We start from the raw sequence: 17,069 nt of genomic DNA on the forward strand, positions 1-17,069 counted from the left end.
GGACTTGCTGTCATTGTTTCCTTGTCATTTAAGCTCAATAGACCACTTATAAAGAGAAAATAGACTAGCTTGAGTACCAACCGTCCATGATATATAGGGCCCATCAGTACCTGTCCTTTTTAGTACAAAAGTGCCTTAAACTGTCCCCTCATTCAATCAACGGGTTGATAGACGTTTTTTCTTCAGCAATGTACACAAGAAAATTTACGAAGTCTATTTGCAAATGCTACAAAATAAGGTTTGAAAACACATGGAAATCAAAATGAAATCTCCGTACAAAAGCCCCATAAATAACATTAATAATTTTAACTGTCCAGTATAATGTTTTTCTCTTTTGTTTTTCCCAGGAAATAAATGGTCTAATCAACACTAGGATTTTGATGGGTTAGTACTTATTAATAATGAAGTTAGTAATCAAACTAAATGATTGACAACCCTAAGTGTAAGACTCTAATGTAGTCTTTAACTTGGTGAGACCAAGCTTGATCCATAGGAGAATTGGTGAGAATACACTTAGAACAAATTAAGTTATCTGAGTTTTTAATCCAACGAAGTAGAAAATATTAAAACAATTAGTAAAAAAAAGATTAATTAAGGATAAAAAATTCTAATAAATAAAATTTGAACTTAATTCATCTTCTTGAGTTGATAACTCAACTAGAATTGAATTTCAATATATTTTAGTTACAAGATAAAGCAATAGAATCGATCACAAACAACTAACATATATTAGAATTGCGATAGATTTGATATCTCATGAAGATATAGGTAATCAATTGAAGGAAATCAAAAGTATCCATTGTACTCGGAAGCCATAACTTATCAATCAATTTTACAAATTGATTCCTTCCTCAATCTAGGAATTCAATCGCTTTCAATCACAATTCAACATATAAAACTAATAACTCTCATTGAAAAACTACCAAAAATATGAGTATAGGCTACATACTATGGTGGGTTTTAGCTATGGATAATAACTGTAGTTAATTTACTATGGTTTTAAGCCATAGCTAAAAGCTTCTACCATAACACACCATTTCTAAAGTTTGACATCCCTTGTGGAGCTCTATGGGATGCACCACAATATGTGTGTTTTATCTAAGTCGTCCATCCATTTTACGGCTCATTTTAGGGCGTGAGCCCAAAGTAGGAGGTAGATTGAAGGATTAAGTGGACCACACCATATGAAACAGTGGAGATTAATCGCCTAATACCATTTATATCTAACACATTTTTGGGTACTTACACTAGAACAAACCTTTTAAAGGAATGGATGGAGCGAATGAACCACATACATCACGGTGCACCCCACGGTTATTGATCATTTCAATTTTTGGGTACTTGCACTGAAACAAACCTTTTAAAGGAATGGATGGAGCGGATGAACCACATACATCACAGTGAGCCCAAAGAGAGCACGAAAGGAAAACCCTAACCCTAACCTCTTTATTTCTCAATTTTCTCCCAATAATTGCCTAGGATTTTCTACAAACTTTTCCACAATCGACCATTTCAAGCTCTAAACCGTTGATCTTTCTTTGTTCTAAATTTTGAAACTTATTGGTCGAGGACAGTTGTTCATTAAAATAGTGCTGTTTGATTTGTCATTCTTAGCCGTCTCAGATATCCACCAATCTGATCATTAGATTATTAAATAATCATGATTTTTATTACATGATACATATAAACTAAGATTCATAACCTGGTGATTTTATTTTTTGTTTATTGTGGTCCACATATATAATTTCTAAGAGTATCATCTATTATGCTCCAGAGTATTAAAATTTTTCCTCACAAAAAAGGCTTCCAAAAGTTGTAACTTAGGATCTAACATGTGTATCCACCCACTGGGCCCACATGCATGCTGATTTGTTTGATGATTAAAATCATCCATGATGTCCAAGACCTCAAGAAAATTATGCTGAAGGTATTGTTGAAACTATGACAATTTTAGATAAATTTAGAATAATTAAAATTGAATTTTTAGTGGAAAATTAAAGGTTAGGATCATTACTTAAGTGTGGTCATAGGAAAATAGATTATTAACAATCATCATGAAAATATGGAAGATTCACATCGTAGTACAAGCACTTGCCACAGCTAGAATTTATTATTATTATTGAAGTCGCTACCTCTGCATGCCTCATATAGAATAAACTTGTCTATGTTGTGCATGGCTGACCTAGATGTTTATACGACATCCAACCCATCCATCATAGTTAAGCCATCATGAAAGTTGGACTCCTCGAAAAATCAGGCTAATTCAACCATCATGTGGGCCACAATCACCAGATGAATTTGGAGGCTTTAGGTGGTTTTCTGTTGACTTCTAGGTATGGCCCACCTAATGATTAGATAGATTGGGCAGAGAGATTCACCTTTTGGTGTTCCAAGATCCCGGGTTTTAGGGGGTTTCACAAGATGCTAGTGGCATTGAGCCTGGCCAGGAGTATGGATCTGTATGGCTCTCCTTGTGAGTGGAACCACTTGATTTTGATGGTAATTTTCCCTCTACAATTGTAATTAAATTAGATATCACTTTTCCTGAAAAAAATACTTTTTGGTGCATGAACAACTTTTACGTTTGTCGCAATATTGATATATTAGATGGTCTTTTAGCAGAAGTAGCAAACTCGTGTCATTTGAAAAAATGAACATCTCTGGTTTATCTTTGTCCCCTTTAGCATCCTTACATCCTCAACATCAGCAATAATTTTGTCTGATGGTCATTTCCTTGTCTTCTTAGTATTATTAAGAGGATTGTTAAGAAATCACTAACTTGAATTGCAATCTTCAATAGCTTGTAGTGCCTCTACTAACAAAATAAGACCTGATTATGTATTGACTAGCAATCATCGAGCTTAAGAGTGTGGTTATTTGTAGTACTTATAGGGTGCATTTGGATAACAACCAAATTGTAGTCATCTTCTTCAACATCCATATTGAATGTCTGGGTTTCAAGTTGTGGTTACGTAACTTTATAGCAGGAAACATCATTATTAATTCTTTTGTCATTTCCTTATGATTAGACTGCATGTTGGCTATTTAAATCAAAACATTGCTCGGATTTGTAGAGATTCCTAAGGAAGAGTTTAATTATACAAATGTACTAGAATTAGATCACAGACAATGTATTTAGAGACTTACCAAAAGCCATAAATTTCCCCAAGATGGTATCCATATTACACCACCACTGTTAAGGATCCATCCTCGACCTTTATGCATAGCCCCATCTTGACCTCCTTTAACTCCCCCAATTAAATGCAGGGCAATGTAACTGAGTGTTGTAGAAAACATAGTGTTGTGTCCCTATATGCAGAATACCCAACCACCGTCTTTGTTCTGCAAAGTACATACAATTAGCATAACAATGTTATGGTCTTCGCAATTTCTACTCGAGATAAGAATTCAAAGTTTTAGATGTAAAGTACCATTGTGATTTCTTATCCTTGAGATAAGATTTCAAATGTTTTTAGTATTTTAGCTGGTTTTAACTCAAGATTATAGATCCATTTGTTTAGAATTAGATCCGTGTATGGGTTAATGATATATATATATATATATATATAATTTTTTTTGGGTAAGGTGTAGGTTTAAAATGGATCCTTCGGCTAACCGAGATCCGACTTTAATTGATAGGGAGTGGATGACACTAAGTTTTATGGACCCACGTTTTATTTTTAGAATGAGAAGCCCTTCAAAGTTTGCATGAGAACAACTTCTTGGAAGAGAAACCATTCTTTGTCTATGCACCATTTGCAGATGTACATGTTTACCCATTTCTTATGATGATTTGGAAACACATCTAATGAAAAATGTATTCGACCCAACATATAGGATTTGGAACATGCACGGTGAACATGCATCACTTGAGTGTACTGAACATGCATCAAGTTCCCAACAGTATCACAATATCCCAGACTTATAGGAGGTTCACAATGCAGTCGTTCAAGAACTCGATGGCAATAACCTAGATGAAGTTGTCCAGGATGAGCCGAACGTGACCACTGTAGTAGAAGGCATCTTTGGAGAAAATGAAACTAATGAGTTTGAAGCAAATCTATGAGACGCAATGACTGAGTTATAACCTAGGGCCTAGGATTTTGCCCTGCTGACTTTCATTGTACAACTTTTTAAATTAAAGGTGAACCATGGATGGAGCAAAAAAAGCTTTACAGAGCTCCTTCAACTATTAAAGTAGGTATTGCCTTCCGGTAACAAGGCTCTGGCTAATACCTACCAAGCGAAGAAGATCATTACAAAGTTAGGTCTTGATTATGTGAAGATCCATGTTTATCCAAATGATTGCATCTTGTACTGGAGAGAGCATGAGACGAAGAACAATTGTCCAAATTGTAAAAATTCTAGGTACAAGACAAATGAATTATGAGAGAAAGTAATATCAAGTATCTACCAAGGTTTTAAGGTATTTTTCATTAACACCAAGGCTACAAAGAATGTTCAATGTGTCATGGTTAGCGAAAGAAATATCCTGACACTCAACTAGGAAATTATAACATAAAAAGATAGAGCATCTGGCTAATTCTATTGCATGGAGGAATCTCGATGACAAGTATATGGATTTTTCACCTAAGTCTCGCAATGTTCAACTGGGTCTGGCCACAGATAGGTTTAACCCCTTCAGCGCTTTCAGTACGTCGTATAGTTCATGGCCCATTATGTGTGTGACTTAAAACCTTCCAATAAAGATTTGTATGAAACCTCATTTTACTATGTTAACTTTGCTCATTGAGAGACCGTGACAACCGGGAAAGGATATTGATGTTTATTTATAACCATCGATTGATGAACTGCAAGATTTATGACGAAAAGGTGTCAAGACGTTTGACGCGTACCATGAAACTTGTTGATGCAAAAATCTGGTCCACCCTTTTTAGACATTCGAGTATATGCACAGGAAGAAGACGAAGGAGACCCTAGCTAGAGTAGGGGACCTTCCGATGCCAAAGTCAGGCTAAGAATCTGGGTCTGGTAGTATTTGGGTGAGAGATTCTATGTACCTTTCTCTATAGGAGGGGCACATATATGTAGGTCCCTCGATGGCGGTGTCGAATATAGCAATGAATCCGTGACCACGACATCATCTCATACCAAGATTCTGATTTCGAATATGCGCAATTGTTCCTCTGAGAATCTCGGTAAAGATCTAGGGGAGGATCTTCCGGTGGATTCCCAGGCGGTCGATCAACTAGGTCGGAGCCCAAGGTCTAGCTTGAGTCGGGCTTAGTTGTTCTGAAGTTGAAGTCAAGTGAAACAAGGTCGAGGTCGGATGAGCTGAGGTCGAAGTCGAGCTGTAGTCCGTCTGAGCTGAGGCTATAGTCGAGGCCGGTTGAATATAGGTCGACTTTGAGGTCAAGTGGATCGCAGCTTTACAAGCTTCTTAACGAAAACCGTGCTCTCATTTTGAGTTAGCCTGGTCACTCCATTTTCACCCATAATAGTAAGCCCCCCTACTTTTGAGCTCGCACAGCGGGCTTGGGAAGTAAGTTGGTTTTGATGAGGTTGGACATTTTAGCCGAGTAGGAGCGTTTGGGTGAGCTCTTGAGCTCTTCCTTTTATTAGGGAAATTCTGCTTTTATCAAACAGATTGGTTAACTGCAATGACCCCTTCATGAGGGGCAAGTAGTTTACTTAGGGGGATTATTTTCCCTTGCACTAAAATATCATCATTGTAGATTGTGCGATCCAAGTGGAATTACCAATTAGTGGTTTGACTTCTTCTTTAAGGGTCGAACGACTGGTTAAGGGCCGTTTTTCCCTTGCACTAAGGGAGGTCCTTGTAGCCGGTCATGTAGTTCTAGTAAGAGGGACTTTCTTCCATTCAATTGAGGGAAGTCCCAGTAGCTCGGATCGTCGGTATATTTAAAAGAAATTCCATTCTCCTAATTGGGAGAAGTTCTTTTATTATAGAAATCTTCAAACAGTAGAAAACACAATAGTAGAATCATGAGCTCCTTTTTCTCTTTTAAAAAGGGAGGTCGCTCTTAGTCGAGTAGGTCATGGTTGGCCGACGAATCTTATTACCGAGCTTGGTGGATTGGTTCAGCTCAGTCGTCAAGTTTCCTTGCTCAGCTCGGTTTCTTTTAGTACTTGCTCCGGCTTGGTGTCCAAGGGAGTATACCGATAGAAGTGACCTTTTGGATGTTGGTTGGTATGCTGGCCACGGTCTTGGTCGTCATCTTTCTTTCTTTCTTTCAGCGTTAACGGCAAAATGTTCCCCTTTTTTTCCCTTCACTTCCTATCCTCAGTAAAGTTATTTCCTCTTCAAGCAGCTCTTCATGAACTAAAGAGCTCCTCGACATTGGATTATTTTTTAGCTCGGTTAAGTAGGTTAATGAAGGTAGTCGGGGGGGTTCTTACCAATAAAGAAGATGAATTTCCCTTGTTTGAGGCCAGCCACCATGGTAGTCAGAGCTATCGGGTCAAAATAATCGTCGACTTGGATAGCTTCGGCGTTGAAATGGATGAGGTAATCTCTTAACAACTCATCCTCCCTCTGCTTGATCATGAGAAGATGAGCTGATGTCTTTCTTGTCTCTCCCACCGATGAACTGTGTGAGGAAAGCTTTGCTGAGCTGCGAAAAGGAACTGATGGACCTCGACTTCAGCTGTTTGAATCACTGCCGAGCATCTCCTGATAAGGTCAAGGAGAATGCTCGACATATTATGGGGCCCGAGGTGCCACGAAGCTCCATCCAAGCTTTGAAAGACTCAAGGTGCTCGGTCGGATTAGCGGTTCCAGAGTAGGGGGTCATCTGTGGCATCCAGAACCTTGGCAAAAGCGGAGATGTCATAATGTCATCGGTGAATGGTGGTTTGGTTTCTCCTAACATAGTGTCTACTGAGGTCGTCACTCAGGTACGGTAAGCTTGTCTGATGTCACTGATCTGCTCTTGAATTTTCCTAAGCTCTGCCTCCCAAAGGCCTCGTTCCCGACCACTATTTCGGGAGCTTTTCCACAGCTTTTCCTTTCTGGCGTGGGGCGCAGGTCGGAGTCTGCGAGTGTGGTTTCTCCCAAAGTGTAGGAAAGAGCCTGGGCTGGCAGCTCAGGAGGTTGTTTGTTTCTCTGCGAGTTAACTGATGCTTGAGGTGGTGTAGTGGTAGCACCCTCCTCTGCATCGCGACCGAGGTGTGGATTCTCTCTCCAGGAGTTACATGAGTCGATTCATGTTTTTATTCAAGGATTCAACTCGGTTCTCCAAGGAGACTAATCGACCACCTTGGGTGCAGGATCGAGTAGTGGGTGTTGCGGGAGTAGAGTTAGCCCCCTGTTGGTAGGGCGGGGCACCCTGCTCGGCTAATGATTCAGGAAGAGCTGGGACGACTACAATAATGGCAGCTAAAGCTTTCTTCTTTCTTTTTGCCATTGTAGTTTTTAGGTAAAGTAGGAAAGACTTTGATGTTGTTCCCACAGACGGCGCCAAACTATTGATGCAAAAATTTGGTTCACCCTTTTTAGACATTCGAGTACCTGCACAGGAAGAAGACAAAGGAGACCTTGGCTAGAGCAGGGGACCCTCTGATGCTAAAGTCGGGCTAGGAATCTGGGTTTGATAGTATTTGGGTGAGAGATTCTACGTACATTTCTCTATAGGAGGGGCACGTATATATAGTTCCCTCAATGGTGGTGTCGAATATGGCAATGACTCTATGATCACGACATCATCTCATACTAGGATTCTGATTTCGAGGATGCACGATTGTTCCTCCGAGAATCTCGGCGAAGATCCAGGGGAGGATCTTCTGGTGGATTCCCAGGCGGTCGTTCAACTAGGTCAGAGCCCAAAGTCGAGCTTGAGCTCGGGCTTAGATGGTCCGAAGTAGAAGTCGCGCGAACTGAGGTCAAGGTTGGACGGCCCGAAGTCGAAGTCGAAGCTGTAGTCCATTTGAGCTGAGTCTATAGTTGAGGCTGGTTGAATCCAGGTTGACTTTGAGGTTGAGTGGATCGCGACTTTACAAGCTTCTTAACAAAAATTGTGCTCTCATTATGAGTTAGCTTGGTTAGTCCATTTTCATCCATTACAAAAACAAATTCAACATATGTGCCATTTTATTATGAAAAATTCACGACTTTCCAGCATATTGTAACATTTCTGGTTGTAGGACCAAGGGTAAGTATGGTTGTCCTATATATTGTCCCAACATAAATTTCTTGTGACTCCAGTATGGAAAGAAACATGTTTATATGGCCACAGATGGTGGTTGCCATGTTAGACCAGGCTAGGAAGGACACAAGTGCCGGCATGTTCAATAAGAAGGTGGAGATGCGACGACAACCGATCTGTCGTCTGGATGGGATTAAGGTCAAAAGACAAACTGCTAAACTGAATATGTAGTGGGGGAAGACTGGAAAGAGGAATATAAGGGGTATAGATGAAGGCCGACATGAGCTAGTTGATGATATTTAATCACCATGGTTTTTCAAACGGTCTATATTATTTGATATGCAGTATTGGAAGGATATTGTTGTGCGTCACAACCTTAATATATTACATGTTGAGAAAAATGTATGTGAAATCCATGTTGCCTTAATATTGAACACGCCCAATAGTACACCAAAATTGCAAATTTGTGACGGACTAGATCGCAAAACCAAATTAACGATGGATTTCTTCCATCGCATGATTCGTCACCATTTTCTACGCCGCGAAAATTAAATGACGGATTGCAAAAATTAAATATCCATCGCTGAACTTTGCAAAAACCCGCTTGAGTTGTTCATCATTTTAAACTTTTGTGACGGATCCGGTCCGTCGCTGATCTTAGAAGAAGCGACGAACCTCAAATCCATCATGGATTTTTGATTTGTTCAGAAATTAGCGATAGATTTGGTCCCTCGCTAAAATTTCTGCAAAAAAAAAAAAAAAAAAAAGACAAAGAAAGAAAGAAAAAAAATTTAACAGAATTATATTTGTTTTTTAAGAAAAAAAAAATTCTTTTTTGAATTTGTTACACCTGATAGTCATCCAAAAAATAAATAAAATTCACACGATTGTTTAATAAGAATCTCATTCACAAAATTCAAAAGATTGGCCTAAATAAGAAACTGGACTAAATATCATTTTGATTGTTTGGATGCTCAGTTGGCCTGAATAGCAAACTAAAGTAAATATATAGTAAATAGTCAAAATTGAGCCAGCTACTGATGAAATAACGTATGCAAAGAATATGATCATCTGCCCTGAGAACTAAACAAATGTAAAGAATATCCCTATTTTAAGGACTGACCAGTCTAGTAAGGATGGAAACGAACCAGTGCGTTTCAGTGAGGAAGACTGGAACAATTAAATAAGATCATTGGCTACAGGGAAGGTGCGGATGAGCATTTGGTGGAAACTCAGGACAAGGAAAACATTCTTCACACCCTTTTGGAATCCATATGAAACATAATGCGACAAAGCTCATCAATGAGGGTCAGGAGTCTCTTGCTGAATTATCTTGTGAGGGGATGAATTGCTCCATGAAACTTTATTCACTCGGCGAAAGTTTTCGACTTGAAGTTGGGATCATATCAGTTGTCATGTCGAAATGGGATTCTTGCTGAGGTTCAATTTACTATTCCGACCGTTCTGCTTTCTTGTGGAATTCTGACATTTCCTTTTCTTGAAAACCTGGATATATTCTCGTTAAATTAATACCTGCACCTTGGTCTATCTTCATGCAGAGTGCTACTTTTGATGATTCTTAATTAGTTGGTATCTTTTCGTAGAAGCCTTTTGATACTGAACTAGACTGGAGTTTGGTTGCGAAAGCTTCCCCATACTACATGACTGTATGTTATTTTATCTATCCATCGTACTTACATTAAGTGTTTGAGCTTGTTTAACGATGACTTTTTTCGGATAGTATTTGAAAGAATCCATCGATCAAATTATCAGTTTTTTCAAAAGGAGTACTGCCATTAGTCAAACCATAGCTTTGGAAACTGCAGCTGCTATGCAGGTACCATTATTTCCCATTTTCTTTTTTGTCTTGATGCGTTGAGTTGTAGATTGCAAGTATTACAGAACCCTACCATTTGCACACATCCCTTGTTGTTTTCCTTTTGTAATTTTGGGTAACAAGTGCACTTTCTGAATGTATTCTACTTCAATGCAGGTTCTAAAAAAATGGCATAGTGTGATTGAGGCTCCGAATGGTAAAGAGGAGGATGACGATCTCAAGTGTGAAAATATGTAGTGGAGTGGTGCAGATATGAGTGAGTTTGATGAGCTGGGTACTTCATTCGCATGCATCAAGGGCATATTTTTCTTTTCTATTGACAATCTTAGTGGCATCAGTTGCAGTTTAATCTATATGTTTATAGATGAAAATGGTAGCTTGTAGCATTACTCACAAGCTAAGTGTGTAGGACCGAAGATGTTAGAAAAGTAGTATCAGACAAACATGGGATATGAAAACTATACTCGGGTTAGTTCAAATCTCATGAAGAAAGTCGATGGATATGGGATGGAAATGATGGCAAGAATCATGGGCAATGTTTTTTCTTTCTTTTTTTGACTAGTTAAATCATGTGATATTGTTATTCATGGTTCTGTTTAGACATGGAATTCCCTTAAAAAAAGAAACTATCCTTGTTACATTGGATACAATATTTTTGTATTTCATCTTTAACCCTCACACTATTCCTAGAAGCTTTGTTGGTTTTCCTGTCCTTCTTCTGTACTTCTTTTTTCCTTTTGGTTTTTATACATGTCATTTGCTATTGTTGATTCTTACAACATCAACATCCGACTCTTTTCATTTTGAACATGGATGTTCTTAACCTTTAAATAGTCAAAGGGTAGAGATACTTCAATCTGATTTTATTTTATTTTTTATTTATTTCTTTTTTCTTTTTCTTTTTCTTTTTTTTTTGTATTTTGCATTTGAGATGACCATATAAACGATTTGAATCAATGAAGAGACCCCTATGCAACAATTAAAGTTGCGAAGGTATCCTTTCTTGGGATACCTTCGTATGGTTAGACCATCTTCTCCAAAAGATTCATCCAGTTCTCCTCTAACTCATAACTTAAATAAATCTTGATAACATGTTTCTAAGTGTGATGTATTTTTCTATTATTCTTTATCTGTATTTGTTTAGATGGGTAGATGGGTTTGTAAGCCATGAAGTCTTTATCTGTATTAGCTTAGATGATTGGATCTATCAAGGTATGTACTAACAATAGGGCTGTACACGAGTCGAACTAGCTCGAAAAGCTCGCTTGACTTGGCTCAAGTCAGCTCAGATTGACTCGGCTTGAAAGGCCGACTCGGGGCGAGTCAAGCTTCTTTTCTAAAGCTCGAGTTGAGTTCGAGCCAAGTTCGACCATGGTACATTTCAACTCGACTCGACTCGAAGCTCAAACTCGAGCTCGACTCAGCTCAAGTAATATATTAATAATATATATATATATATATATATATATATATATATATATATATATATAATATTTAACTTTAAAAAAGTTAAAAGTTAAAAAACCCTACCCGACCCATTCTCTCTCCCTCTCTTTCTTTCCCTTAGACTCTTACCCTACCCAGCACGCCGCAGCCCGCCAGTCGCCGTCTTTGCCCCTCTCTATCTCTCTCTTTCTCTCATTCTCCTGATCTCTTCGAGCCAACCCGTGCGGCCACGCCCAATCTCAACTCAGCGACTTCGAGCAGCCCGCACAGCCGCACCAAGCAGCCTGCTCAGCCCATTCGGCCACCACAAAGCACAAAGGTAGGTGATTTTTTTTTATTAATATTTTTTATTTATTTATATTAATATAATGAATATATGATTGTAGATTTTTTTATTTTTTATTTTTTAATATGATTAATTGGGTCGGGTTGGGCGATGATGGCCGATGGATTGGGTCGAGTTGGGTAGCAATAGATTGAGTCAGGTTGGGGTTTGGTTGTTTGGGTCGGGTTGGGCACTGGATTGAGTTGGGTTGGGTCAGGTGGGGAGGCTGGGCGTTGAGTTGAACAAGCTCAAGCTCGACTCGAGGTAAACTCGACTCGACTCGAACTACTAGCTCGACTCAAACTCGACTCGACAGCTTTGGCAAACAAGCCAAGCTTCAATGTTGAGCTCGAGGCTGAGCTCAAGCTTAAGCTCGAACTCGAGTATAGCATGGACGAGTCGAGCCGAGCCGAGCTTAGCCCACCTCGACTCGACTCAGCTCGATGTACAACCCTAACTAGCAATGGTAAGAGACGCCATTATTACAATTTTTTTTTTTAATAGGCAGTGGCTACAGATATTGGTCGTAGCCCCTGATCTGGCAATTGTAGTTGTTGTCAACTTCAGCATATTGCTATGGATCTAGTTCTACTTTTAGCTACAAATATTATCTATAGCTATATGTACATTTAGCTATAGAAAGTATGGCTGCGGATTAAATCTGTAGCCATTGGTTCCATAGCTACAGATTAAATCCATAGACATTGCTTCAAAAGAAATGGTTATGGTACCAATGGCTATGGTCTTGCCATGGTTATAATCGTAGCCATACGTCTTTAGCTACAACGTTTATCTGTAGCCTTTGACCCTTTTTTTGTAGTGAAAATAAATAAAAGATTAAATATTCATCAAAAGGTTTATCCCTTAGCCTTAGCTAAGATATTAGCCAAGAATAACTAATATCTTAAACTAAAACAAAAGAAAAACATGAAGAAATAAACTAAAATCAAAGGATTAAAGAGGAATGACTGTTTTCTAGAACCTCCACCACCCATTACTCTCTCTCCTAAGCACTAATTCATACCTAGAGAGAACCAAATTTACTAATATCAATCGTAACATTCACTTAAGCTCTAGTACTTTAATAAATATTCTGATTAAGTTCAAAGCAATAATCATACAATTGAATAAATCCAACATTGTGTTTCATGTAACCTAAACTTATCAAAACTACAGATTCAATTCTTCCACTATTTGTTCACAATGATAGACAAATGAATGATCAGATCAACCAAAGCCTAAACTAGAACTTTCATTACAGTTCAAAATTCCACTCTTCCAGCTCTTGATTTTTTTCATTAACAACTTTTACTCTACTTTTCATTTTCCATTCATCAATTTTTTTATGTCCATACATTCTTCTTCTTACACACACACGCGCACGCGCGCGCACACACACACACACACACGATATAGATAGCCCCTGAGGACCAAGAAAAGACCACATTCACTTCCTTTTGGCACTTTCGCTTACCGAAATATGTCATTTGGACTATGTAATGCTCCCGCCACGTTTTAGCGATGCATGTTGAGTATTTTTTCTGACATTGTAACACCCTGAAAATCGGGGGTCGAGCAGAAGCTCAACTCCCGAGTTCCAATGCATCACTTATGCAACATAGATAATGATGATTAAATATTGTCCATATTAGTGCATTAAACATGAGTGAGATTATACCAAAACAGCATATCATACTCAAGAGACAATTAGTTTACACAAGCGGAAGACTATGATATGTATATAAAGCATATAAGTGATTGTAAGTCCCTAGAGTATGAACATCACTAGGTTAAATGGTTACATGTAAGTTCCAAAATATACAAAATGGTGAAGTGTAATGTTATCTATCCATATCCCTGTAGCTCCGATATGCAACTCCAAGTCTACATAGACCCGCCAGAGAGTTGCATGTAGGAGAACTCTCCCTTGTCATCATAGAAGACAGGCTCCATCCCACAAGCCTCATCATCCCCTGAAACTACAACAGAGTCTAGTTGGTGTTTTAAAACACCGTCCCAAAGTGGGAGTGAGTGATCAACTCAGTGGAGCTATAAAGCAAAGGTTAACATATTATTAATTGAATCAAGCAGTAATGATAAAGTAATACAACAAGCATTCCTAGGTACTCTGGTTAATGTAAGGATAATATGAGTTAATGATGCAAGCCCTCGCCTACACTCCCTTTGCGACATCATCTCATGATCGCGGCATGTACCCCTTCCTCTGTGCTCAACTCTAACGCCAAAGGCACATGCAAATGCGGTGCATGTGCATGATTAGCTAAGTTCTTAATTAGGTTTATTCATACAGTAGGTTCGGGAAGCTAATGTACCTCCCTTTATATCATTAACCCAAATAATGATCCATCTAGGGTCGTCAATCCTAGTTTATCACATAGGATAGGCAAGTTCGCGAGTTTACATTGTAGGTTGCTACAAGAGGCTCGTTACCTCAGTGTAGGTTTAATTCACACTCGAGGTCACCCCACCAATGCCCTCCTAACTGGCAGTCTATTTTCGAAGGCTCGTCACCAACCCGACTGGGGACCACAGCCAGGTTGTGCCGGGGTGGGCCTATTTTGTATTCGAGGTCACTTCACCAACGCCCTACCAACTGGCAGTCTATTTTCGAAGGCTTGTCACCAATCTGACTGGGGACCACAGTTAGGCTGCACCAATGTAGGCTGACAGCTCGAATACAGTGTCCCATACCACTGTATTTGGCTCAGAGTTTGGGTTGCTCACTAGTCACTATGGGGGAGCTCGTTACCCCAATGTAGGCCAACAGCTCGACCACGGTGTCCCATACCACCATACCCGGCTCATGAGTCTTAGCGGATCATGGCACCATGGTTAAAACGGATCTTTATATTGGTAAGAGGTACCTTAGGTTCAACTAGTAGTGTTCATACATGGTAAACACTCAGTAGGCCAATCAGGTTACTTGACAAGTTCGATTGGTATGAGCGTACGCTGAATTAATCGACATGGTACCACTGTAGATAATCATCATATGACTTGGATTCACTGAACGCATCAAATGTGGCAAGATTAATTCGGCCACTTAAACAGGATTTGTTATCAATTGCCTGGACTACGTAGTAGTCCCAACATACTCAAATGCAGCATATGGAGACATGTGATAATCATATAGGGATTTAACAAACAATTCAAGTACAACACTCATTTGAGCATTTTATCAAACACATAGTGCACATGTTAACATACATAGGCATTTCATCTATAAATCACGAAATAGCGAGATAGGTTACATGAGGGAAACTGTAACTATAGATAAGGCAATTGAGAATCCTATCTCAATACCCTCATTAAATACATCTCAACAAGCATTTTCTCATTCAGGCATTTTATCAAACACTTAGACTACGCATATCAACATACATATAATAAATTAGTTATATCATATATTGTAGCAAATCCTTTTACAAGGAGTTGCCACAAGTACAACAATCATGTATTCTCAATCAAATAATCATAGCGAGCACAAATCCTAATTCCATATTCATCCAAACATTTCAACAAACACATGAAATGCATTATATTCAACATAGTTCACATATATATGTAATATATGGAAATCATTGCATCTAAGCACATGTGACATCAATCAAGTCAGTCATAAATCATTAACTGACATTGAAAGCCTTGAAAACCATAATCTAAACATTTATAGTCCGCATCTTTCGTCGGTAAACTCGTAACGAGTTCAGTTTGAACACTATGCCTTTGCCTACGATACAACGGTAACTTATAGCATGAAATAGGTTAGTTATTTCATCACTTACTCTATTTGGAATCCTGAAATAAATTAGGGTTAGGATTTCTTACCCAAGAACGAAGTCGAAATCATCGAAATAGCAATACGGGAAGGATGATTCAACTCGTGGAGTGGTGGAATCGAAGCCCAGCAACGATCTCTAACTCTCTCTCTTCTCTTTCTCTTTTTCCTCTCTTCTCTCTCCTAGGGTTTGAAATTCATATGGAATGAGAGAGGGGTCAGTTAAGGCCCTTATACAGGCCCAGAACTGATGGAAATGGCCCCAGGGCCATGGTATACTTAGGTTATAGCCAAAGAGTGGTTGTTTCGGTCCAACAGAGCCCATCTGGAGGCCCCTTTTCTGCATACGATCCGGAGTAAGTTCCCTAATGATGGATCTACGTCAGGTTAAGTTTTCGGTCTGATCGGATTTGTGGATCAACCGCAGAGGACTTATTTCAATTCAATGGTCTTCGTTACTCGATCATGGCCACAAGTACACTAACATGTGTTGAAAATTTTTCCTAATTCGAGGGTATAGTTGGGTCAGAATCTGATGGTCTGAAACCTTAGATTTGGCCTGCAAGCGAACGGCCCAAATCACTTAAGTTTGAGTTCATTTTCTAAAGATATTCGCGTTTCTCACACACTTCGCTCCGGGCTCAAGTTGTGCGCTTCTGGATATTATTAGGACTTGATTTCTGAGATAGTTGTCAAGCCTAGTAAGACGGTCATAACCGTATAGTTTTGTGGTAATCGGACTTTCGACGCGTGGTCCAGGTCCGATATAGAGTTTTAATGCGCTCCCGAGAGCAATTCGGTTTTGAGATTGATCCTAGGTCTTTAGGTAATGTAGCGTTAGGGATCCTACTAGTTTTGGGCCTTGCAGTTCGTATTGAAAGTCGTTTAATCTAATTCCATTAATTTTTTAGTTTAACATTTAATAATTTTTGTCTAATTTCTAAAGGATTCGGTCCTTAGTGATTTCTGCCTGAGGTGGTACTCGGGTCTTTGTACAAATTTTTCCTAGAACGTTACAGACATGGTGGGGAAATTTTTAGAGATGTTCATGAATGACTTCTCTGTCTTTAGTTCATCCTTCAGTGAGTGCCTCAAGCACTTTAACTAGTACTAAAGAGATGTGAACAAAAGAACCTTGTGCTAAATTGGGAGAGATGCTATTTCATTATTCATTTCGTATGGTGAATTAGAGAGTATTTCGAATCCAAGGGATTTCAAATCATTAGTTTCGGTGAGTTTTGCAATCCATCCCTTCGGCTTGGATTACCAATCCTTTGGTTTTTTGACATTTTTAAAGGTGAGAAAATCACGTGTATGTTATATATAACATGTGTCACTAGGCTACTAATCTTTTTTACACGTAGCCTGCGTTACTAAAATTACATCAATAGAATGATCTGAGCAATCCAAACACTGATTATGTAAATCAATTGTTTAAAATAGTTGGTTAGTCGCTCAATTGTGATCCTATGCTTGTGACTGATCCGAGGCTTGAATTTTTATCATTTTTTTTGCCAAAGTATATATTTAAATGGG

Source organism: Magnolia sinica, chromosome 17 (assembly GCF_029962835.1).
Source record: "Magnolia sinica isolate HGM2019 chromosome 17, MsV1, whole genome shotgun sequence".
In the NCBI taxonomy this organism is placed as follows: Eukaryota; Viridiplantae; Streptophyta; class Magnoliopsida; order Magnoliales; family Magnoliaceae; genus Magnolia; species Magnolia sinica.